General features: G+C 53.3%; 1 protein-coding gene across 3 annotated transcripts in view; it reads left to right on the top strand.

Annotated features, from left to right (window-relative positions):
* The window catches only part of LOC116957168 (F-box-like/WD repeat-containing protein TBL1XR1), a 99225-nt gene that overhangs the window by 31193 nt on the left and 42305 nt on the right, over nucleotides 1-25727 (top strand). For all 3 annotated transcript variants that reach the window (XM_076055199.1, XM_076055197.1, XM_076055196.1), the window contains one exon: nucleotides 5705-5787. The gene's annotated coding sequence lies outside the window, so the exon portion shown is untranslated. The remainder of the gene's footprint in view (nucleotides 1-5704; nucleotides 5788-25727) is intronic.

The following is a 25727-nucleotide window of genomic DNA, read 5'->3' as shown; positions in this document are numbered from 1 at the left end:
AGAGACCCATAGACTCAGCACACAGAGACCCATAGACTCATCACACAGAGACCCATAGACTCAGCACACAGACCCATAGACTCACACACAGAGACCCATAGACTCATCACACAGAGACCCATAGACTCAGCACACAGAGACCCACAGACTCATCACACAGAGACCCATAGACTCATCACACAGAGACTGATAGACTCATCGCACACAGAGACCCACAGACTCATCACACAGAGACCCATAGACTCATCACAGAGAGACCCATAGACTCGTCACACAGAGACCCATAGACTCAGCACGCAGAGACCCACAGATTCATCACGCAGAGACCCATAGATTCATCACACAGAGACCCATAGACTCATCACACAGAGACCCATAGACTCATCACACAGAGACCCACAGACTCATCACGCAGAGACCCATAGACTCACCACACAGAGACTCATCACAGAGACCCATAGACTCATCACACAGAGACCCATAGACTCATCACACAGAGACCCATGAACTCATCACACAGAGACCCTTAGGCTCATCACGCAGAGACCCATAGACTCATCATGCAGAGACCCATAGACTCATCACGCAGAGGCCCATAGACTCATCACACAGAGACCCATAGACTCATCACACAGAGACCCGTAGACTCATCACGCAGAGACCCATAGACTCATCACACAGAGACCCATAGACTCATCACACAGAGACCCATAGACTCATCACACAGAGACCCATAGACTCATCACGCAGAGACCCATAGACTCATCACACAGAGACCCATAGACTCATCACACAGAGACCCATAGACTCATCACAGAGAGACCCATAGACTCATCACACAGAGACCCACAGACTCATCACACAGAGACCCACAGACTCATCACACAGAGACCCATGAACTCATCACACAGAGACCCATAGACTCATCACACAGAGACCCATAGACTCATCACGCAGAGACCCATATACTCATCACGCAGAGACCCATAGACTCATCACACAGAGACCCATAGACTCATCACACAGACCCATAGACTCATCACACAGAGACCCATAGACTCATCACACAGAGACCCACAGACTCATCACACAGAGACCCACAGACTCATCACACAGAGACCCACAGAATCATCACGCAGAGACCCACAGATTCATCACGCAGAGCCCCATTGACTCATCACACAGAGACCCATAGACTCATCACACAGAGATCCATAGACTCAGCACACAGAGACCCACAGACTCATCACACAGAGACCCATAGACTCATCACACAGAGACTCATAGACTCATCACACAGAGACCCATAGACTCATCACACAGAGACCCATATACTCATCACGCAGAGACCCACAGATTCATCACGCAGAGACCCATAGACTCATCACACAGAGACCCATAGACTCATCACACAGAGACCCATGAACTCATCACACAGAGACCCATCGGCTCATCACGCAGAGACCCACAGATTCATCACGCAGAGACCCATAGACTCATCACACAGAGACCCACAGACTCATCACGCAGAGACCCACAGACTCATCACACAGAGACCCATAGACTCACCACACAGAGACCCATAGACTCACCAGACAGAAACTCATCACATAGAGACCCATAGACTCATCACATAGAGACCCATAGACTCATCACACAGAGACCCATAGACTCACCACACAGAAACTCATCACATAGAGACCCATAGACTCATCACGCAGAGACCCATAAACTCATCACACAGAGACCCATAGACTCTTCACACAGAGACCCATAGACTCTTCACACAGAGACCCATAGACTCACCACACAGAGACCCACAGACTCGTCACACAGAGACCCATAGACTCACACACACAGAGACCCACAGACTCGTCACACAGAGACCCATAGACTCAGCACACAGAGACCCATAGACTCATCACACAGAGACCCATAGACTCAGCACACAGACCCATAGACTCACACACAGAGACCCATAGACTCATCACACAGAGACCCATAGACTCAGCACACAGAGACCCACAGACTCATCACACAGAGACCCATAGACTCATCACACAGAGACTGATAGACTCATCGCACACAGAGACCCACAGACTCATCACACAGAGACCCATAGACTCATCACAGAGAGACCCATAGACTCGTCACACAGAGACCCATAGACTCAGCACACAGAGACCCACAGATTCATCACGCAGAGACCCATAGATTCATCACACAGAGACCCATAGACTCATCACACAGAGACCCATAGACTCATCACACAGAGACCCACAGACTCATCACACAGACCCACAGACTCATCACGCAGAGACCCACAGACTCATCACACAGAGACCCACAGATTCATCACGCAGAGACCCATAGACTCATCACACAGAGACCCATAGCCTCACCACACAGAGACCCATAGACTCACCACACAGAGACTCATCACAGAGACCCATAGACTCATCACACAGAGACCCATAGACTCATCACACAGAGACCCATGAACTCATCACACAGAGACCCTTAGGCTCATCACGCAGAGACCCATAGACTCATCATGCAGAGACCCATAGACTCATCACGCAGAGGCCCATAGACTCATCACACAGAGACCCATAGACTCATCACACAGAGACCCGTAGACTCATCACGCAGAGACCCATAGACTCATCACACAGAGACCCATAGACTCATCACACAGAGACCCATAGACTCATCACACAGAGACCCATAGACTCATCACGCAGAGACCCATAGACTCATCACACAGAGACCCATAGACTCATCACACAGAGACCCATAGACTCATCACAGAGAGACCCATAGACTCATCACACAGAGACCCACAGACTCATCACACAGAGACCCACAGACTCATCACACAGAGACCCATGAACTCATCACACAGAGACCCATAGACTCATCACACAGAGACCCATAGACTCATCACGCAGAGACCCATATACTCATCACGCAGAGACCCATAGACTCATCACACAGAGACCCATAGACTCATCACACAGACCCATAGACTCATCACACAGAGACCCATAGACTCATCACACAGAGACCCACAGACTCATCACACAGAGACCCACAGACTCATCACACAGAGACCCACAGATTCATCACGCAGAGACCCACAGATTCATCACGCAGAGCCCCATTGACTCATCACACAGAGACCCATAGACTCATCACACAGAGATCCATAGACTCAGCACACAGAGACCCACAGACTCATCACACAGAGACCCATAGACTCATCACACAGAGACTCATAGACTCATCACACAGAGACCCATAGACTCATCACACAGAGACCCATATACTCATCACGCAGAGACCCACAGATTCATCACGCAGAGACCCATAGACTCATCACACAGAGACCCATAGACTCATCACACAGAGACCCATGAACTCATCACACAGAGACCCTTCGGCTCATCACGCAGAGACCCACAGATTCATCACGCAGAGACCCATAGACTCATCACACAGAGACCCACAGACTCATCACGCAGAGACCCACAGACTCATCACACAGAGACCCATAGACTCACCACACAGAGACCCATAGACTCACCAGACAGAAACTCATCACATAGAGACCCATAGACTCATCACATAGAGACCCATAGACTCATCACACAGAGACCCATAGACTCACCACACAGAAACTCATCACATAGAGACCCATAGACTCATCACGCAGAGACCCATAAACTCATCACACAGAGACCCATAGACTCTTCACACAGAGACCCATAGACTCATCACGCAGAGACCCATAGACTCATCACACAGAGACCCATAGACTCATCACACAGAGACCCACAGACTCATCACACAGAGACCCACAGACTCATCACGCAGAGACCCACAGACTCATCACACAGAGACCCATGAACTCATCACACAGAGACCCATAGATTCATCACGCAGAGACCCATAGGCTCATCACGCAGAGACCCACAGACTCATCACGCAGAGACCCATAGACTCAGCACACAGAGACCCATAGACTCATCACGCAGAGACCCATAGACTCACCATGTAGAGACCCATAGACTCATCACACAGAGACCTATAGACTCATCACGCAGAGACCCATAGACTCATCACACAGAGACCCATAGACTCATCACACAGAGACCCGTAGACTCATCACGCAGAGACCCACAGACTCATCACACAGACCGCATGGACTCGCACAATGCATCGCGCGCTTTAAGATGGCCTTCTGCGGCGGTCTGGAACGCTCTTCCTTCCAATATTAGGAATCCACTGGGAGTTCCACTTTTAAATCATCATCTGAATTGACAAACTAAATTTCTATCCGACTGCTTATTCTTGGTTACGGTTAGTTAGTTCTCCCCCCCACCCGCACCTCCGATCAGCGCGGTCGGCTACGCACGATGCCAGAGAAGTTGAACGTGCATGCGTGCAACATACCTGTAGCCTATTATTTTGGCCCTCTAATCGCCAGTGCGTTGCTCAGAGCGGTGGTGGTGGTGGTTGTTGTTGCTGCTGCTGCTGCTGGAAAGGGGGAGAGAGACAGATTGGCCCTTTGCCAACAGAGAATGGCCAAGTGGGTGCCAGCGTAAGTGTGTCGCCTGTGTGTGTGAGGACGTCGGTGGAGAAGTGGCAAGTGTACCGAGTTCGATTCCCGATCGCCGCCAACACCGGCGACGGTTATCTGAACTTGTCTTGGTTCTCCCCTGGGTCGAAGCGGCTTCAAATAATTTGCTGGTGCAGTGTGTATTAAGCATCGCCACTCGGGAGATGTAGGCGGCCGGGTTATGGTGTTGGCCACCCGCCCCCTCGTCAGCCATGCTAGCCTTCATAGGTGCTCGCTAACAACCACCATTTGCCCCAGCAGTATGTTGAGGCTACACAGTTCAGCAGCTCCACTGCTGGATCATTTTTTTCTGCCCGAGGATGACCGGTTGTGTTGCGATCGAAACGTCGTGAGATATCATTTTTATTCTGTTTTATTTTTCTACCTACGTTACTTTTGCCGAAAGAACCAAAGCGTATGCAGGGGATCTTTATCCTAATTAATGGTGCTGGTGATGGTGATAGTGGTGATGCTGGTCGTGGTGATGGTGATGATGATGATGCTGGTGATGATGATGATGATGCTGGTGGTGATGATGATGCTGGTGGTGGTGGTGATGATGATGATGATGCTGGTGGTGATGATGCTGGTGGTGATGATGATGATGCTGGTGGTGATGATGATGATGCTGGTGGTGATGATGATGCTGCTGGTGGTGATGATGATGATGCTGGTGGTGATGATGATGATGATGATGCTGGTGATGATGATGATGATGCTGGTGGTGATGATGATGATGCTGGTGGTGATGATGATGCTGGTGGTGATGCTGGTGGTGGTGGTGATGCTACTGCTGCTGGTGATGCTGCTACTGCTGCTGGTGATGCTGCTACTGCTGCTGGTGATGCTGCTGCTGGTGATGCTGCTACTGCTGCTGGTGATGATGGTGGTGATGGTGCTGCTGGTGATGCTACTGCTGCTGGTGATGCTACTGCTGCTGGTGATGATGGTGGTGATGATGATGATGCTGCTGCTGCTGTTGACGGTGCTGGTAGTTGTTTTTTGCTGCGACCCGGTCTCATCCCTGTTCTCGCTCTTGCCCTGCCTCTCTCCCCCCCGCTCCCCCCCCGTACGCCGTTACAGCCCTGATGCTCTCCCCCGTCTCACCTGGCCCCGGAGCTCCTTAGGTGCATCCGCCCAGAGTCGACACGCCGGCCGCCCTCACAGTGAGTTGCAGCAGCGGTCGCAGCAGCAGTAACAGTCTCCACCACCACGTTGTGTTCGTGTGTATCTGCTGTTCTTTCAGGGTGCCACCGCGGTGGTGGCGAGATGTTAACTACCTCGCCCGGTACGCAGGAGGTCGTGGGTCCATCCCGACCCTGACGATGCCTGTATTTGGCTGAGATGTTATCTCCCTCGCCTGGTATGCGAAAGGTCGTGGGTTCAATCCCGACCCTGACGATGCCTGTATTTGGCTGAGATGTTATCTCCCTCGCCCGGTACGCAGGAGGTCGTGGGTCCATCCCGACCCTGACGATGCCTGTATTTGGCTGAGATGTTATCTCCCTCGCCCGGTACGCAGGAGGTCGTGGGTCCATCCCGACCCTGACGATGCCTGTATTTGGCTGAGAGATGTTATCTCCCTTGCCCGGTTTGCAGGAGGTCGTGGGTTCATCCCGACCCTGACGATGCCTGTATTTGGCTGAGATGTTATCTCCCTTGCCTGGTATGCGAAAGGTCGTGGGTTCAATCCCGACCCTGACGATGCCTGTATTTGGCTGAGATGTTATCTCCCTCGCTTGGTATGCGAAAGGTCGTCGGTTCAATCCCGACCCTGACGATGCCTGTATTTGGCTGAGATGTTATCTCCCTCGCCCGGTACGCAGGAGGTCGTGGGTTCATCCCGACCCTGACCATGCCTGTATTTGGCTGAGATGTTATCTCCCTCGCCTGGTATGCACGAGGTCGTGGGTTCAATCCCGACCCTGACACATGCTGTATATTTGGAATTTGTGTGCGTCTCTCCGTGGTGGTCACGTGGATGTTTCAACGGGCCGGTCGGTTGTTTGCCTCCACATTTAGAATCGACGTGCCTTCAGAGTGTTTGACTGTTGCTATACAATTCCACGTGATGATGATGAGCTACTATGATTTGTGATAGCCAGGTCGCTTCTGAAAAAGTGCTACATGGCTCGGTGGGGGCCTTACCTGGTAAAAAAAGAGTAACATTTAAAAAAAACTTTTTTTTAAAACCACGCTTTAATGAAATGTACTAGTAATGGCAAACAAAACTCCACGACTCCAGGAATTGGGCCCCCCGAAGCTTGCCACAACGTAAGGGACCGTGGCCAATTACAGGCAACGTCAGTTGACCGTGGACAATCAGACCCAAGCCGAAATATAACGTGTAAAAAAAATAACGTTTAAAAAATATATAGTTTTTATTTTTTGATGATGGAATATAGTATCGCAATCAGTGCGACATACGTATACAGTAAAACCTTGTGGATTGCGAGTAACTTGGCCTGCGAGTGTTTTGCAACGACGAGCAAAAATTTGTAACTAAATATTTGTCAAGGTGCCTCACTTCTCTCACCCCGCTTAAAAGACGCTGCGAATCTTAGCAGTGTTCATTGAAGCTCTGTCGTCCGACAGTTCTGTTCCTTCACCTGAAGAAGGCTACTTGTGTTGTGGCCGAAACGTCGTGATTTTTGTTGTTTTATTTTTTACCTACGTGACTTTACCGAATAGAACCAATGAGTATGGATCCTTGCAGTCACGAAAGCTTCAAATCTAGAACTAAATGTTAATTTGATGAACGAGCGAGGGTCTTGCAATACGAGCAGTGTACGTGTAGTACGCTTTGTCTCACCGAGCGTCACGTGATCACAACTGATATACTACGGGTGCTTTGGATTACAAACACGTTTCCGGAACGAATTATGCTCGCAATCCCAAGGTTTTTGCTGTACCAAGTTTTCAGTCGATACCACATTGGGAAGTGGGTTAAAATTGAGTTACAAGGTTTGAGGATACATCAACGACGACAACAACAACAGACAGACAGACAGAATAGTGAGTTAATAAAAAGCGTGTAAATAATAAAACTAGTTTATCATTGAGTGTTTGGTTTATTGTCGCAGTAACAGCATCCCGGCACGTCCCCGGTGCCACCACCCCAAACCACCTACTCATGACGGGTAGCATAGAGACGGCCATGGTTGTTTTTGTTATTATTATTGTTACAAGCGTATTTTTTTAAAAATTCGTTTTGGAACCGGTGGAGGGCGGTGATGCTGGTGGTGGTAATTGAGGAGGTGGATGTGATGGTGATTGGCCTGTGGTGGTCGTGATTGCGGTGGTGATTGTGGTGGCTGTTGTGTTTGTAGTAGTGGTGGTGGTGGTGGCTGTTTGGGGCGGTGGCGTAGCTGCGAGTGTTGGCGCTGCGAACCCGGCGAGCCGAGTTCGAATCCCGTTTCATGGCCATCTTCGGTGTCGAATATTTGAACCGAATTCTGGGCCCTCCCCCCTAGGTCGACTCAGCCTCAAATGAGTGCCTGGGGCTGTGTGTAAAAACATCGCCACCGGGGAGACAAAGGCGGCCAGGTGGGGCATGGCGCTGGCCATCCCACCCCATCGTGTGTACCGCTGTGTCGGACATTCATAGGCGCTGCTACTCGCTACTAACACCACTTGCCCCTCGCTACTGACAGCACTTGCCCCGACCGACAGCCTGTTGAAGGCTATGCCGAGGTGCGGGGATCTTTGTCTTGTCTTTGTGATGATGATTTTCAGTTGATTTATCTTTATTTATTTTGGTACAGCCCTGTGAGCCATTCGGCTCTTGAATCGGGTGCAACCACAACAAGCAAAAAAACAAAAACACGAACAAGAAAAACATCTTAAAGTGACTATGCGACTGTGCAAACAGAAAATCCATGGAAAAAAACACAGCAAAATATTCCTGATGATAGTGTTGGTGGTGGTGGTGGTTGTGGTCATACCGTGGCGCGGTGGAATTTTATTTCTCTCGTCCGTCTTCGGAGGGTGGGGGCCGTGGGGGGCGGGGGGGGGGTCAAGGGGGGGAGGGGGCCCTGGAGGGGGTCGGTCCCAGATTAATGAGTCGAAGCTCTTGCTGATTGGCCGCCGCCGCTAACGAGCTCTCGACCGCGACGGCAAATTGCCGAGTAACCCCCGGACGGTGGTGGGGACGTTCGCTCGCAACCGCCGCGTCGTCGGAGACGCTGAGCCAGCAAGTCCGTGGTTTACGCCCCCCAGGGATGAGTGTCTCTCCTCCTCCTCCTCCTCCTCCTGCGGTTCATAATGGCCGCGCCGTTATACACTTAGCCAGCAACACTCACGTCCCGGGATCCAGCGCCCCATGAGTCTTGGTGTGTCTCCCTGTGCTCGTGCGTGTTATGGGATTCGTAATAGCCGGGGCGGATGACGTCATGCGTTTGAAGCCATGGTTGTGTCCCGTGTCAGATGGTTCATGGTGGGCGTGTCCAAGACGCTTAGCCAGGAACGATGAGGTCGTACATTTGAAGCCATGGGGTCTGAGTGTGTCTCAGATGGTTGTGTCTAAGACGCTTAGCCAGGACCGATGAGGTCGTACATTTGAAGCCATGGGGTCTGGGTGTGTCTCAGATGGTTCATGGTGGGCGTGTCTAAGACGCTTAGCCAGGAACGATGAGGTCATACATTTGAAGCCATGGGGTCTGGTTGTGTCTCAGATGGTTCATGATGGTCGTGTCTAAGATGCTTAGCCAGGAACGATGAGGTCATACATTTGAAATCATGGGGTCTGGTTGTGTCTCAGATGGTTCATGATGGTTGTATCTAAGACGCTTAGCCAGGAACGATGAGGTCATACATTTGAAGCCATGGGGTCTGGTCGTGTCTAAGACGCTTAGCCAGGACCGATGAGGTCGTACATTTGAAGCCATGGGGTCTGGTTGTGTCTCAGATGGTTGTGTCTAAGACGCTTAGTCAGGACCGATGAGGTCATACATTTGAAGCCATGGGGTCTGGTCGTGTCTAAGACGCTTAGCCAGGAACGATGAGGTCATACATTTGAAGCCATGGGGTCTGGTTGTGTCTCAGATGGTTCATGGTGGGCGTGTCTAAGACGCTTAGCCAGGACCGATGAGGTCATACATTTGAAGCCATGGGGTCTGGTTGTGTCTCAGATGGTTATGTCTAAGACGTTTAGCCAGGACCGATGAGGTCGTACATTTGAAGCCATGGGGTCTGGTTGTGTCTCAGATGGTTCATGGTGGGCGTGTCTAAGACGCTTAGCCAGGAACGATGAGGTCATACATTTGAAGCCATGGGGTCTGGTTGTGTCTCAGATGGTTGTGTCTAAGACGCTTAGCCAGGACCGATGAGGTCATACATTTGAAGCCATGGGGTCTGGTCGTGTCTCAGATGGTTCATGATGGTTGTGTCTAAGACGCTTAGCCAGGAACGATGAGGTCGTACATTTGAAGCCATGGGGTCTGGTTGTGTCTCAGATGGTTCATGATGGTTGTGTCTAAGACACTTAGCCAGGACCGATGAGGTCATACATTTGAAGCCATGGGGTCTGGTCGTGTCTAAGACGCTTAGCCAGGAACGATGAGGTCATACATTTGAAGCCATGGGGTCTGGTTGTGTCTCAGATGGTTCATGATGGTTGTGTCTAAGACGCCTAGCCAGGAACGATGAGGTCATACATTTGAAGCCATGGGGTCTGGGTGTGTCTCAGATGGTTCATGATGGTTGTGTCTAAGACGCTTAGCCAGGAACGATGAGGTCATACATTTGAAGCCATGGGGTCTGGGTGTGTCTCAGATGGTTCATGATGGTTGTGTCTTAAACGCTTAGCCAGGAACGATGAGGTCGTACATTTGAAGCCATGGGGTCTGGGTGTGTCTCAGATGGTTCATGGTGGCCGTGTCTAAGACGCTTAGCCAGGACCGATTAATGACATTATATACGCTTGAAACCATGGGATTTGGTTGTGTCCTGTCAGGTGGTTCATGGTGGCCGTGTCGGGAGACACTTAGCCATCGCCAGTGATGTTATACATTTGAAGCCATTGCTTCTGGTTGTGTCTCTGTCAGAGGACTCGTAATGGTCGTGTCTGAGACACTTAGCCAGGACATATGAATGACATGATTTGTTTGAAATCGTGGGTTCCAGTTGTCTCTTGTCGGATGGTTCACAATGGTCGTGTCTGAGACACTTTTGCCAGGACCGATGACAAGTCTAGGTTGGAGCCTTTGCTCTGGGTGTCTTGCGTGTGCTTTCATAGACGCAACTCGCTGACAGCACTTGCCGCAACAGTCTGTTAAGACCACACGCTGCACGGGGCGGGGGGTGGGTGGGGAGCTTTGTGTGGAACACGTGAGAACTTGAGTCCCCACTGGGTTACCGCGAGCCCTGAGCTAGAGCCCCGCTCACGGCCGACATCAGTCGCAGATATATTTTCAACTGGGCGTCCCGTAGGTAGACTCAGACTTGCAATGAGCAACAGGGGAGGCAAAGGAGGCCGGGATTGGTCCTGATCACACCACACCCCCCTCTCTTACTCTGTGGCGGCCTTAATAGGCGCTCGCTAACAGTAATTGCCCCACGAGCCTGTTTAGGCTACCTAGGGGATCTTTGTATATTCGGATAGTCCCCGAGTTAAGATGGTCCGACTCACGATATTTCGATCTTACGATGGCGATACGACAGAATTGTAAAATATTTTTTTATTTCGCGCGGCAGGCAAACGCAGCAGCGTACTACGAGATGCGATGCTGTACTTGATCATCGCCATCCTCCTCTTCCGACAACTAAGTTAATGTAGCCATCAACAACCTTAACATCGTTCAAGTATTGCAGACGACTGACACAGAATCTTGGTGGGTACAGTAGAATATGATACGTTACAATACGTTGAATGCACGTATGATACGTAAGCTTTAGCCATTTCATTTTAGGGTTACCACGATACATACGTTCAATGCATGTTAAAAGTTTTTTTATATAGCATATATCGGATTGTTTCCTGAAAAAAAACTTTCTATTAAATTGTAGTTCATATAGGTAGGCTAAGAATTTACCCTGTTTTTTTACTTTACATTTTACTGTGCAATACAGTATTGTAATTAATACATACATGCAGTATATAGTTTATACAGTATAGTAAATTGATCTGTTTTGCTAAATTATCACCATTCTTTAAGACTCCTGGGTAGGCTAAGGCCATCTTCGACTTACGATATTTTCGACTTACGATGGGCTCGTCGTAATGCATCTCCATCGTAAGTAGAGGACTACATGTACGTGTGTGTACATTTTTGTGTATTTCTGTGTGTGTGTGGGGGAGGGGGGGAGCGGTAGTGCAGCGGTTAGCGCTACGCTGCGCTACGAATCCGGCGACTCGGCCTCAAATGAGTACCTGGTTCGATGTGTAAACATCGCCACTGGGGAGACAAAGGTGGCCGGGCATATTGCTTGCCACCCAATCCCTCCTCGGGTGCCGTGCCGTCCTTAATAGGTGCTCGCTAACAGCACTTGCCCAAATAAGCCTCTGTGCCTATATGGGGGATGTTTGTGTTTGTGAGAGCAGAATTGGTTCAACACAAGCAAAACTCTGTACCGGTTTTGACATTAAGTGTCTCATCAGCAGCAGAGTCAGGCTTTGCTTGAAACAATTCTGGTGAACTGACCCAGATGTTCATAGGCAAGGTCTGGTTTTGACATGCAGTGTCTCATCAGTAGCAGAGTCAGGGCTCTGCTTGAACCAATTCTGGTGAACTGCCCCAGATGTTCATAGGCAACGTCTGGTTTTGACATGCAGTGTCTCATCAGCAGCAGAGTCAGGCTTTGCTTGAAACAATTCTGGTGAACTGCCCCAGATGTTCATAGGCAACGTCTGGTTTTGACATGCAGTGTCTCATCAGCAGCAGAGTCAGGCTTTGCTTGAAACAATTCTGGTGAACTGCCCCAGATGTTCATAGGCAACGTCTGGTTTTGACATGCAGTGTCTCATCAGCAGCAGTGTCAGGGCTCTGCTTGAACCAATTCTGGTGAACTGCCCCAGATGTTCATAGGCAAGGTCTGGTTTTGACATGCAGTGTCTCATCAGCAGCCGAGTCAGGCTCGTTTAGAGCCAATGCTGGTTGAACTGCCCCAGATGTTCATAGGCAAGGTCTGGTTTTGACATGCAGTGTCTCATCAGCAGCAGTGTCAGGCTTTGCTTGAACCAAATCTGGTGAGCTGCCCCAGATGTTCATAGGCAAGGTCTGGTTTTGACATGCAGTGTCTCATCAGCAGCAGTGTCAGGGCTCTGCTTGAACCAATTCTGGTGAACTGCCCCAGATGTTCATAGGCAAGGTCTGGTTTTGACATGCAGTGTCTCATCAGCAGCAGAGTCAGGCTCGCTTAGAGCCAATGCTGGTTGAACTGCCCCAGATGTTCATAGGCAAGGTCTGGTTTTGACATGCAGTGTCTCATCAGCAGCAGTGTCAGGCTCTGCTTGAACCATTTCTGGTGAACTGCCCCAGATGTTCATAGGCAAGGTCAGGTTTTGACATGCAGTGTCTCATCAGCAGCAGAGTCAGGCTCGCTTAGAGCCAATGCTGGTGAACTGCCCCAGATGTTCATAGGCAAGGTCTGGTTTTGACATGCAGTGTCTCATCATCAGCAGCAGTGTCAGGGCTCTGCTTGAACCAATTCTGGTGAACTGCCCCAGATGTTCATAGGCAAGGTCTGGTTTTGACATTCAGTATCTCAGCAGCAGCGTCAGGCTCGCTTGGAACCAATGCTGGTGGAACTGGCCAGATGTTTACACGCAGGTTCGATTCCCGCTCGCGGCCACAAAGATCGGTGACGGATATTTGAGCCGGTCCTGGGCCCACCCCTAGGTCGACTCGGCCTCAAAACGAGTTACCCGGTGCGACGTGTCGTACGCATCGCCACTCGGGGAGACAAAGGCGGCCGGGCGTGACGCTGGCCCACCCCGCTCCTCACTCGTGTGCCACAGTTGCTACCCTTCATAGATGCTGCTCCTCGCTACTAACAGCACTTGTCCCGACCAGCCTGTTCAAGGCTACGCGGGGGATCTTTGTCTTTGTGTGCCTTCTTGGGAGGGGGGGGGTATGTACAGTGTGGGTAACTGAGTCTGAGAGACCCTGAGAGCTGGGAGCTGTAACAGAGATTCCAGACCCCTTGTGTGGGGGTTGGGGTGGTGGTGGCAGTGGCGGTGGTGGTGTCGGTGGGGGTTGTGATGTCGGTGGGGGTTGTGGGGGTGGTGGTGGTGGTGGTGTCGGTGGGGGTGGTGGTGTCGGTGGGGGTTGTGGGGGTGGTGGTGGTGTCGGTGGGGGTGGTGGTGTCGGTGGGGGTGGTGGTGTCGGGGTGGGGGTTGGTGGTGTCGGTTGGGGGTGGTGTCGGTGGGGGTCGTGGTGTGGTGATGGTGTCGGGGTGGGGGTTGGTGGTGTCGGTGGGGGTGGTGGTGTTGGTGAGGGTGTCGGTGGGGGTTGGTGGTGTCGGTGGGGGTGGTGGTGTCGGTGGGGGTTGTGGGGGTGGTGGTGTCTGGGGGTGGTGGTGTCGGTGGGGGTTGGTAGTGGGGGTGGGGGTTGGTGGTGTCTGTGGGGGGTGGTGGTGGTGGTGTGGGTGGGGGTTGGTGGTGTCGGTGGGGGGTTTGTGGTGGTGTTGTTGGGGGGTGGTAGGGGTGGTGGTGTCGGTGGGGGTGGTGGTGGGGGTGGTGGTGTCGGTGGGGGTGGTGGTGGTGGGGGTGGTGGTGTCGGTGGGGGTGGTGGTGTCGGTGGGGGTGGTGGTGGGGGTTGTGTCGGTGGGGGTTGGTGGTGTCGGTGGTGGTGGGAGTTGGTAGTGGGGGTGGGGGGTGGTGGTGTCGGTGGGGGTGGTGGTGTTTGTGGGGGGTGGTGGTGGTGGTGTGAGTGGGGGTTGGTGGTGTCTGTGGAGGGTGGTGGTGGTGTGGGTGGGGGTGGTTGGTGGTGGTGTCTGTGGGGTGGTGGTGGTGGTGTGGGTGGGGGTTGGTGGTGTCTGTGGGGGTGGTTGGTGGTGGTGTCTGTGGGGGTGGTTGGTGGTGGTGTCTGGGGGTGGTTGGTGGTGGTGTCTGTGGGGTGGTGGTGGTGGTGTCTGTGGGGGGTGGTGGTGGTGGTGTCAGCGGTAGTGTAGCTCACATTCTTGCTTCTTTCGGTAAAGTCACGTCGGTCTACTCGGCCTCATACGAGTGCCTGGTGTGGTGCGTAGTAAACATCGCCACTGGGGAGACAAAGGCGGCCGGGCGTGGTGCTGGCCACCCACCCCCTCGTGTGCCGCGGTGCCGGTAGCCCTCATAGGCGCTGCTCGCTAACAGCACTTGCCCCTGCAGCCTGTTAGAGGCTACACGGGGGACCTTTGTCTGTGTATAGGTGCTGCTGCTACTCGCTAACAGCACTTGCCCCTGCAGCCTGTTAGAGGCTACACGGGGGACCTTTGTCTGTGTATAGGCGCTGCTGCTACTCGCTAACAGCACTTGCCCCTACAGCCTGTTAGAGGCTACACGGGGGATCTTTGTCTGTGTATAGGTGCTGCTGCTACTCGCTAACAGCACTTGCCCCTACAGCCTGCTAGAGGCTACACGGGGCGTCTTTGTCAGTGGTTGTTGAGTGAGGAGAGGAAAGGGTGGTTGAGACGAAATAAGCAGGAAATGAACTCGGTGCTCTCGTGTCTGTGTGTCGTGAGACGCGTGTGTGGAGGTGCGAGTGTGAGTGTGGCATCGTGTGGGGAGTGGTAGTGCAGCAAGTTGACACCCACCCCCACCGACACCACCACCACCCACCGACACCACCACCCCCCAACGACACCACCACCCCCCACAGACACCTACCACCCCCACTGACACCACCAACCCTCACACCACCACCACCACCCCCCACAGACACCACCACCCCCACTGACACCACCAACCCCCACTACCAACCCCCACCACCACCGACACCACCACCCCCACCGACACCCCCAACCCCCACCGACACTCCCACCGACACCGCCACCCCGGCGGTGCCTGGGTTCGATTCCCGCTCACGGCAAAACCAACACACCCCCGGTGACGATTATCTGAACCGGTCCTGGGCCTCCCCTAGTTCGACTCAGCCTCAAATGAGTAACCTGGTGCGGTGTAGTAGTAAACATCGCCACTGGAGGAGAGACAAAGGCGGCCGGGCGTGGTTGCTGGCCACCCACCCCCCTCGTGTGCCGTGCCGGCCTTTCAAAGCTGCTCGCTTTAACGCCACTTGCCCCTACAGTCTGTTGAAGGGTGTGTGTGTACGGGGGGGGGATCTTCGTCTTAATCGTTTGCGTGCCATTGTGAAATTGCGTGGCTGCGCGTGTCCGATTGACATGTACACTGTGTGTGTGTGATGTTTTTGTTGTGCGCGTGTTGTGCCATTGTGTACGTGTGAGTTTGTTCGTGACCGTTGTGCGCGTCTTGTGTGTGGGGTAAAAATGTGTGTGTGTGTCTTGTGTGTGTTTAACACGTAGCCTTTCGATACCAACGTTATCATCCTTAATGGCGAGGTGTTTTTTTTGCGTTTTCCCCCAATTTAAGAACGCAACAAACAGGGGGAGGATTTCTCCGCAAGTCTGTCTGTCGCGTGTGACAGAAATCTTGTGGGTTGCGAGTAACTCGGCCTGCGAGTGTTTTTTTGCAAGACGAGCAGACATTTTTTTATGAATATTAATTTGATAAACGAGCGAGGGTCTTGCAATACGAGCGGCGTACGGTGTGTAGCACGCTTTGTCTCACCGAGCGTCACGTGGTCACAACTGATATACGAGCGCTTTGATATACGAGTGCTTTGGTTTTACTGGTACTCGCAAAAACGCGGACTCGAATTGTGAATGTTGTGGGTTTACTCTCCAACACCCCACCGGGTTTGGTGCTGTACCAGTGACTAATTGGCACGTTTTGTTTACGTGACAAACCTTCACTCATTGGCTGCGTCGATTGGTGGCGGGGTTTAACGACACATTTTTTTTTAGATTTAACCCGTCAAAACCTCTTATTGATATGTGTGTGTGTGTGCACGCGCACGTGCCTGTCGACCCGTGGCACCTGCTGGGTCTGCCCCGTAACCTCCTGCCAGCGGGCGTTCGTCACTTCACGTGGCCTCAACGTGCACATGGCCTGGCACAAGCGTCGTGGTGACGTCACCGCCAATTAGTGGCGAATGGCGGTTCTTGTTGTATAGGGGATCGGTGCCGCATCGGTTAGCACGCTGCGTTTCGAACTCGGCATCCCGAGTTAGATTCCAGCACACGGCCAACACCGGTGACGATTATCTGAACCGGTCCTGAACCCTTCCCCCGCCCCCCCCCCCCCCCCCCCGATCGATGATTATGATGATGTTTGACTATACCTGGGTGCCGTGGTGCGTAGTAAACATCGCCACTGGGGGAGACAAAGGCGGCCGGGCGTGGTTGCTGGCCCACCCACCCCCTCCTGTGCCACAGCGCCGCCGGTAGCCTTCGAAGGCCGCTGCTCGCTACTAAACAGCACCTTGCCCCAGCTTTCCGTCCCCGGGACCAGTCTTAAAAGGCTACACGGGGGGGTTTCGTTGTCTTTGTGGGGGTGCGCGTGTGAGTTGGGGGGGATGGGCAGCGGCTGTTTCAAGACGTGTGCGAGTTCCTTACTTACCCAGCCTCCAAAAGGCGCAAGGCATGAATGCATCGAGGCGACCACAAAAAGATTCCCCCCCCCCTTCCCCGTTAAAGCCTTCATAGACCACTGCAGGGGCAAGTGCTGTTAGCGAGTAGCAGCACATTCTGGAGGCTACCGGCACTGTGGCACACGAGGGGATGGGTGGGTGGTGAGTATCACGCCATGTGGGGGCGAGGGGGGCTTTATCTCTCCCCAGTGGCGATGTATTTTAGGGGCCGCCCATAAATGACGTCACGCACCTAGGGGGGAGGGGGCGGGGTCAGACATTTGTGACGAGGTGGTGGTGGGGGGGGGGTGGTGTTTGAGAAATGTGACGTCACGTAAAAATGCGCAACTTTAAATATAGACAACACGTTCTACTTGATTAAATGGGCTTTTTGTTAAATGTTTTCTCCGACAACATCAGAGTTGCAGCGCCACGTTAAATACGCAACTACAACGGCAATAGTTTAAAGCGATTTGAAGCATGTTTTATTTTATATTTGTTTCAGGGGGGGCGGGGGGGGGGTCAAAAAACGTCCAAAATCGCGTGACGTCATTTATGGACGGCCCCTAACGCGAATTTGATGTGTAACGCGTTATGAATGCAGTACAGTAAAAACCTTGTGGATTGCGAGTAACTTGGCCTGCGAGTGTTTTGCAAGACGAGCAAAATTTTTTTAAAAAATAAATATTAATTTGATAAACGAGCGAGGGTCTTGCAATACGAGCGGCGTACGTGTAAGTACGCTTTGTCTCATAAATATTAATTTGATAAACGAGCGAGGGTCTTGCAATACGAGCGGCGTACGTGTAAGTACGCTTTGTCTCGCCGAGCGTCACGTGATCACAACCGATATACGAGCGCTTTGACGTACGAGTGCTTTGGATTACAAACACGTATCCGGAACGAATTATGCTCGCAATCCAAGGTTTTACTGGTACTCGTAAAAACGCCGGGCTCGAACTGTGAATGTTGTGGGGTTTACTCTCCAACACACCACCGGGTTTGGTGCTGTACCAGTGACTAAGTTTGTTGGTGGCCGTGAGCGGGAATCGAACTCGGGTCGCCGTAGCGCGTCGCTAGCCGCTACACACAGGCACATGCGTACAGAGGTAGATACATACAGAAACACCTAAAAGTGAGGCACATACACACGGACGCATACACACAGACGCATACACACAGACGCATACACACAGACGCATACACACAGACGCATACATACAGACACATACACACAAAGACATACATACAGACACATACATACAGACACATACACACAAAGACATACATACAGACACATACATACAGACACATACATACAGACACATACATACAGGCACATACATACAGACACATACATACAGATACATACACACAGACACATACACACAAAGATATACATACAGACATAAATACAGGCACATACACACAAAGACATAAATACAGGCACATACACACAAATACATACATACAGGCACATACATACAGACACATACACACAAAGACATACATACAGACACATACATGCATACAGACATACAGCCACATACATACAAAGAGACATACATACAGACAGATATATACAGACATACATACAGAGACATACACACAGGTAAGCACATACACACAGGGACATACACACAGGTAAGCACATACACACATACAGACACATACAGCCAGGCATATACATACAGACATACATACAGACACATACATTCACATACATACAGACACATGCATACATACAGAAAAATACATACAGACACATACAGACACATTCAAAGACAAATACATACATACAGACACATACATACACATGCAAAGACACATACAAAGACATACAGCCAGGCACATACACAAAGGCAGACAACTGACACACGCACAGTCGCACACACGCATGCGTCTTTCAGCCAGCCCATCACCCACACACACGCACAGTCACACTCACTCACACGCATATCTCGGCCAGCCCATCCCCCACTCACATGCACAGTCACACTCATGCACACTCACACGCATAGTCACACAGACACACGCACAGTCATACACACACGCACGCATCTCTCAGCCAGCCGGTCCCCCACTCACATACACACGGGCAGTCACACGCACAGGCACAGGCGCACGCACAGGCACACACACACACGCACACGCACTCAAACGCAGTCACACGCACAGTCACGCACAGTCAGTCACACACACACACGGTCACACACACGCACAGTCACACTCACAGTCACACGCACAGTCACACTCATAGGCACACGTACAGTCATACACACGCACAGTCACAGGCACAGTCACACTCATAGGCACACGTACAGTCATACACACGCACAGTCACACACACACGGTCACGCACAGTCACACACACGCACTCAAACGCACAGTCACACGCACAGTCACACGCACAGTCACGCACACGCACAGTCACACACACACACGGTCACACACACGCACAGTCACACTCACAGTCACACGCACAGTCACACTCATAGGCACACGTACATTCATACACACGCACAGTCACAGTCACACACACACGGTCACACACGCACAGTCACACACACACACGGTCACACACGCACAGGCACACTCACAGGCACACGCACAGTCACACGCACAGTCACACTCACAGGCACACGTACAGTCATACACACGCACAGTCACAGTCACACACACACGGTCACACACACGTACAGTCACACACACACACACGGTCACACACACGCACAGGCACACACACGCACAGTCATACACACACGCACGCATCTCTCAGCCAGCCGTCCCCCACTCACATGCACACGGGCAGTCACACGCACAGGCACACGCACAGGCACACGCACAGGCACACGCACACGCACTCACACGCACAGTCACACTCACAGACACACGCACAGTCACACGCACAGTCACGCACATGCACAGTCACACACACACACGGTCACACACACAGTCACACACACAGTCACACACACGCACAGGCACACGCACAGGCACACACACGCACAGTTACACACACGGTCACACACACAAAGTCACACACACGCATCGCTCAGCCAGCCCATCCCCCACCACAGCGGCGCGGTGACCTGTCCTGCTCAAGTTGGTCTTCTGCTGGTGCTAGGAGACCGTGCGTGTGTGTATGGCTGTGTGTATGTGTATGGCTGTGTGTGTGTATGGCTGTGTGTGTACGGTTAGCGCGCGTGCGCTATGAACCTGGCGACCCGGGTCCGATTCCCGCTCACGGCCAACACCAGTGACGATTATCTGAACCGGTCCCGGGCCTCCCCTAGGTCGACTCAGCCTCAAATGAGTACCTGGTGCGGTGGTAAACATTGCCATTAGGGAGACAAAGGCGGTCGGGCGTGGTGCTGGCCACCCACCCCCTCGTGTACCGTTCCGGCCTTCATAGGTGCTCGCTAACAGCACTTGCCCCTACAGTCTGTTAAGGCTATATGGGGGATCTTTGTCTTTGTGTATGGCTGTGTGTGTGTATGGCTGTGTGTGTGTATATGGCTGTGTGTGTGTATGGCTGTGTGTGTGTATGCCAGTGTGTGTATGGCTGTGTGTGTATGGCTGTTCGACACTTCACGTGGCCTCAAGGTGCACATGGCCTGGCACAAGCGTCGTGGTGACGTCACCGCCACTTAGTGGCGAATGGCGGTTGTTGTTGTATGGGCTGTGTGTGTGTGTATGGTGTTGGCCAGCCTTCAGTAGGTACTCACGAATGACACTTGCTGCCTCAGTTTGTTCAATTGTATATGGGGATCTTGTCTGTGACTGTGTGTGTGTGTCTGTGACTGTGTGTGGTTGCGCGTGTGTGTTGTGTGTATGACTGTGTGTGTGTATGACTGTGTGTGTGTGTGACTGGGGAGCGGCAGTGTAGCGGTTAGCGCGCTGCGCTATGAATCCGGCGCCCCGAGTTCTATTCCCGCTCGCCGCCAAAACCCGTGACGATTGTCTGAACAGGGTCCTGGGCCTCCCCTAGGTCAACTCAACCTCAAATGAGTACCTGGTGCGGTGTCTAGTCGACATCGCCACTGGGGAGGGAGGCAAAGGCGGCCGTGCGTGGTTCTGTCCATGATACCCCCTCGTGTGGCGTGCTCGCGAACAGCACTTGACCCGACCATTTGTTAGGCGAATGGGGATCTTAGTTTTTCGGATGAGCAAAACACCCCTACCCCCACCCAACTCGCTTCCCTACAACCCCCCACCCGCCCCCCCCACCCGCTCTCCCCCCCACCCGCTCCCTACCCCCCACCCACTCCCCTACCCCCCCACTCGCTCACCTACCCACAACCCACTCCCCCACCCACTCCCCTACCCCCACCACCCACTTCCCTACCACCCCCCCACCCACTCGCCCCCCCCCCCACCACCGCTCCCCCCCCCTACCCCCACCACCACACACTCCCCTAACCACACCACCACCCACTCCCCTACCCACACCACCACACACTCCCCTACCCACACCACTATCCACTCCCCTACCCACACCACCACTCATTCCCCTACCCACACCACCACACACCCCCTACCCCCACCACCATCCACTCCCCGACCCACACCACCATCCACTCCCCTAACCACACCACCATCCACTCCCCTACCCACACCACCATCCACTCCCCTACCCCACACCACCATCCACTCCCCTACCCAACCACCATCCACTCCCCTACCCCCACACCACCACTCACTCCCCTACCCCCACACCACCATCCACTCCCCTACCCCCACCACCACCACCACCACTCCTCCTACCCCCACTCACTCCCCTACCCCCACACCACCATCCACTCCCCTACCCCCACCACCACCATTCCCCTACCACCACCACTCATTCCCCTACCCCACCACCACCACTCCCCTACCCCACCACTCCCTACCCCACCAATCCACTCATTCCCCTACCACCACCACTCATTCCCCTACCCCCACTCATTCCCCTACCCCCACTCATTCCCCTACCCCCACTCATTCCCCTACCCCCCACCTCATTCCCCCTACCCCACTCATTCCCCCTACCCCCACTCATTCCCCTACCCCCACTCATTCCCCTACCCCCACTCATTCCCCTACCCCCACTCATTCCCCTACCCCCACTCATTCCCCTACCCCCACCTCATTCCCCTACCACCACTCATTCCCCTACCACCACTCATTCCCCTACCCCCACCACCACTCATTCCCCTACCCCCACCACCACTCATTCCCCTACCCCCACCCCCACTCATTCCCCTACCCCCACTCATTCCCCTACCCCCACTCATTCCCCTACCCCCACTCATTCCCCTACCCCCACTCATTCCCCTACCCCCACTCATTCCCCTACCACCACTCATCCCCTACCACCACCACCACCACTCATTCCCCTACCCCCACTCATTCCCCTACCCCCACTCATTCCCCTACCCCCACTCATTCCCCTACCCCCACTCATTCCCCTACCCCCACTCATTCCCCTACCACCACTCATTCCCCTACCCCCACCACCACTCACTCCCCTACCCCCACCACTCACTACCCTACCCCCACACCACCACTCACTAACCCTACCCCCACCACCACTCATTCCCCTACCCCCACCACCACTCACTCCCCTACCCCCACCACCACTCACTCCCCTACCCCCACACCACCACTCACTACCCTACCCCCACACCACCACTCACTACCCTACCCCCACCACTCATTCCCCTACCCCCACCACCACTCACTCCCCCAACACCACTCACTCCCCTACCCCCACACCACTCACTCCCCCAACACCACTCACTCCCCTACCACCACCACCACCACTCATTCCCCTATCCCCACCACCCACTCCCCCACCACCACTCATTCCCCTACCCCCACCACCACCATCCACTTCCCTACCCCTACATCCACTCTTGTTTTTGCCTTCGCTTTACCTCGGCCACCCCCCACAGACATCACCGCCTCCGCCTCCTCCTCGCGTGCTCGCGTGGGGGATGGGGGAAGGCGGCTGCTGGCTGTGGCGGTGACTCTGCGTGCCAAAGTGGGGACACCATTCTACTGTCACGGCTTACGCGTTCGTGTGTGTCTGTAGATGTGTGTGTGTGTCTGTAGGTGTGTGTCTGTAGGTGTGCGTGTGTGTGTCTGTAGGTGTGTGTCTGTAGGGGTGCGTGTGTGTGTCTGTAGGTGTGTGTCTGTAGGGGTGCGTGTGTGTGTCTGTAGGTGTGCGTGTTTCTGTAGAGGTGTGTGTGTCTGTAGGTGTGTGTCTGTAGGTGTGTGTGTGTGTGTCTGTAGGTGTGTGTCTGTAGGGGTGTGTGTCTGTAGGGGTGCGTGTGTGTGTCTGTAGGTGTGTGTCTGTAGGGGTGTGTGTCTGTAGGGGTGCGTGTGTGTGTCTGTAGGGGTGCGTGTGTGTCTGTAGGGGTGCGTGTGTGTGTCTGTAGGTGCCAAAGTGGGGACACCATTCTACTGTCACGGCTTACGCGTTCGTGTGTGTCTGTAGATGTGTGTGTGTGTGTGTCTGTAGGTGTGTGTCTGTAGGGGTGCGTGTGTGTGTCTGTAGGTGTGTGTCTGTAGGTGTGTGTGTAGGGGTGTGTGTAGAGGTGCGTGTGTGTGTCTGTAGGTGTGTGTGTGTCTGTAGGGGTGCGTGTGTGTCTGTAGGGGTGCGTGTGTGTCTGTAGGTGTGCGTGTGTGTGTCTGTAGGTGTGCGTGTTTCTGTAGGTGTGCGTGTTTCTGTAGGGGTGCGTGTGTGTGTGTCTGTAGGTGTGTGTGTGTCTGTAGGTGTGTGTGTCTGTAGGGGTGTGTGTGTCTGTAGGGGTGCGTGTGTGTGTGTCTGTAGGGGTGCGTGTGTGTGTGTCTGTAGGGGTGCGTGTGTGTGTGTCTGTAGGGGTGCGTGTGTGTGTGTCTGTAGGGGTGCGTGTGTGTGTGTCTGTAGGGGTCCGTGTGTGTGTGTCTGTAGGGGTGCGTGTGTGTTTGTAGGGGTGCGTGTCTGTAGGTGTGTGGGTGTCTTTAGGTGTGCGTGTGTGTGTCTGTAGGTGTGCGTGTGTGTGTCTGTAGGCGTGTGTGTGTCTGTAGGTGTGTGTGTGTCTGTAGGGGTGCGTGTGTGTGTCTGTAGGGGGCGTGTGTGTTTGTAGGGGTGCGTGTTTGTAGGTGTGTGGGTGTCTTTAGGTGTGCGTGTGTGTGTGTCTGTAGGTGTGTGTTTGTAGGGGTGCGTGTGTGTGTCTGTAGGGGTGCGTGTGTGTGTGTCTGTAGGTGTGCGTGTGTGTGTCTGTAGGTGTGTGTGTCTGTAGGTGTGTGTGTGTTTGTAGGTGTGCGTGTGTGTGTCTGTAGCTGTGTGTGTCTGTAGGTGTGTGTGTTTGTAGGGGTGCGTGTGTGTGTCTGTAGGTGTGTGTGTTTGTAGGGGTGCGTGTGTGTGTCTGTAGGGGTGCGTGTGTGTGTCTGTCGGTGTGTGTGTCTGTAGGTGTGCGTGTGTGTGTCTATAGGGGTGCGTGTGTGTGTCTGTAGGTGTGTGTGTGTGTCTGTAGGGGTGTGTGTTTGTAGGTATGCGTGTGTCTGTAGGGGTGTGTGTCTGTAGGGGTGTGTGTCTGTAGGGGTGTGTGTCTGTAGGGGTGTGTGTCTGTAGGGGTGCGTGTGTCTGTAGGGGTGTGTGTGTGTCTGTAGGGGTGTGTGTGTGTCTGTAGGGGTGCGTGTGTGTGTCTGTAGGGGTGCGTGCGTGTGTGTCTGTAGGGGTGCGTGTGTGTCTGTAGGGGTGCGTGTGTGTGTGTGTCTGTAGGGGTGCGTGTGTGTGTGTGTCTGTGGTGGTGCGTGTGTGTGTGTGTGTCTCTGTGGTGGTGCGTGTGTGTGTGTGTGTGTCTGTGGTGGTGCGTGTGTGTGTGTCTGTAGGGGTGCGTGTGTGTGTGTCTGTAGGGGTGCGTGTGTGTGTGTCTGTAGGGGTGCGCTTGTGTGTGTGTCTGTAGGGGTCCGTGTGTGTGTCTGTAGGGGTGCGTGTGTGTGTGTCTGTAGGGGTGTGTGTGTGTGTGTCTGTAGGGGTGCGTGTGTGTGTGTCTGTAGGGGTGTGTGTGTGTGTCTGTAGGGGTGCGTGTGTGTGTGTCTGTAGGGGTACGTGTGTGTGTGTCTGTAGGGGTGCGTGTGTGTGTGTCTGTAGGGGTGCGTGTGTGTGTCTGTAGGGGTGCGTGTGTGTGTCTGTAGGGGTGCGTGTGTGTGTGTCTGTAGGGGTGCGTGTGTGTGTGTGTGTCTGTAGTGGTGCGTGTGTGTCTGTAGTGGTGCGTGTGTGTGTGTAGTGGTGCGTGTGTGTGTGTCTATAGGGGTGCGTGTGTGTGTGTGTGTCTGTAGGGGTGCGTGTGTGTGTGTGTGTCTGTAGGGGTGCGTGTGTGTGTCTGTAGATGTGCGTGTGTGTGGTATACGGGGAGTGATAGTGTGGTGGTTAGCGCTACACTGCGCTACGAACCCGGCGACCCGAGTTTAATTCCCTCTCACGCTCACCAACAGCAGTGACGATGATCTGA

The sequence above is a fragment of the Petromyzon marinus genome, chromosome 70 (genome assembly GCF_048934315.1).
Source record: "Petromyzon marinus isolate PM22_M1 ecotype Great Lakes invasive population chromosome 70, UKy_Petmar_22M1.pri1.0, whole genome shotgun sequence".
In the NCBI taxonomy this organism is placed as follows: Eukaryota; Metazoa; Chordata; class Hyperoartia; order Petromyzontiformes; family Petromyzontidae; genus Petromyzon; species Petromyzon marinus.
Note: the sequence above shows the minus strand (reverse complement) of the source record. Positions and strands in the feature narration are given on the sequence as shown.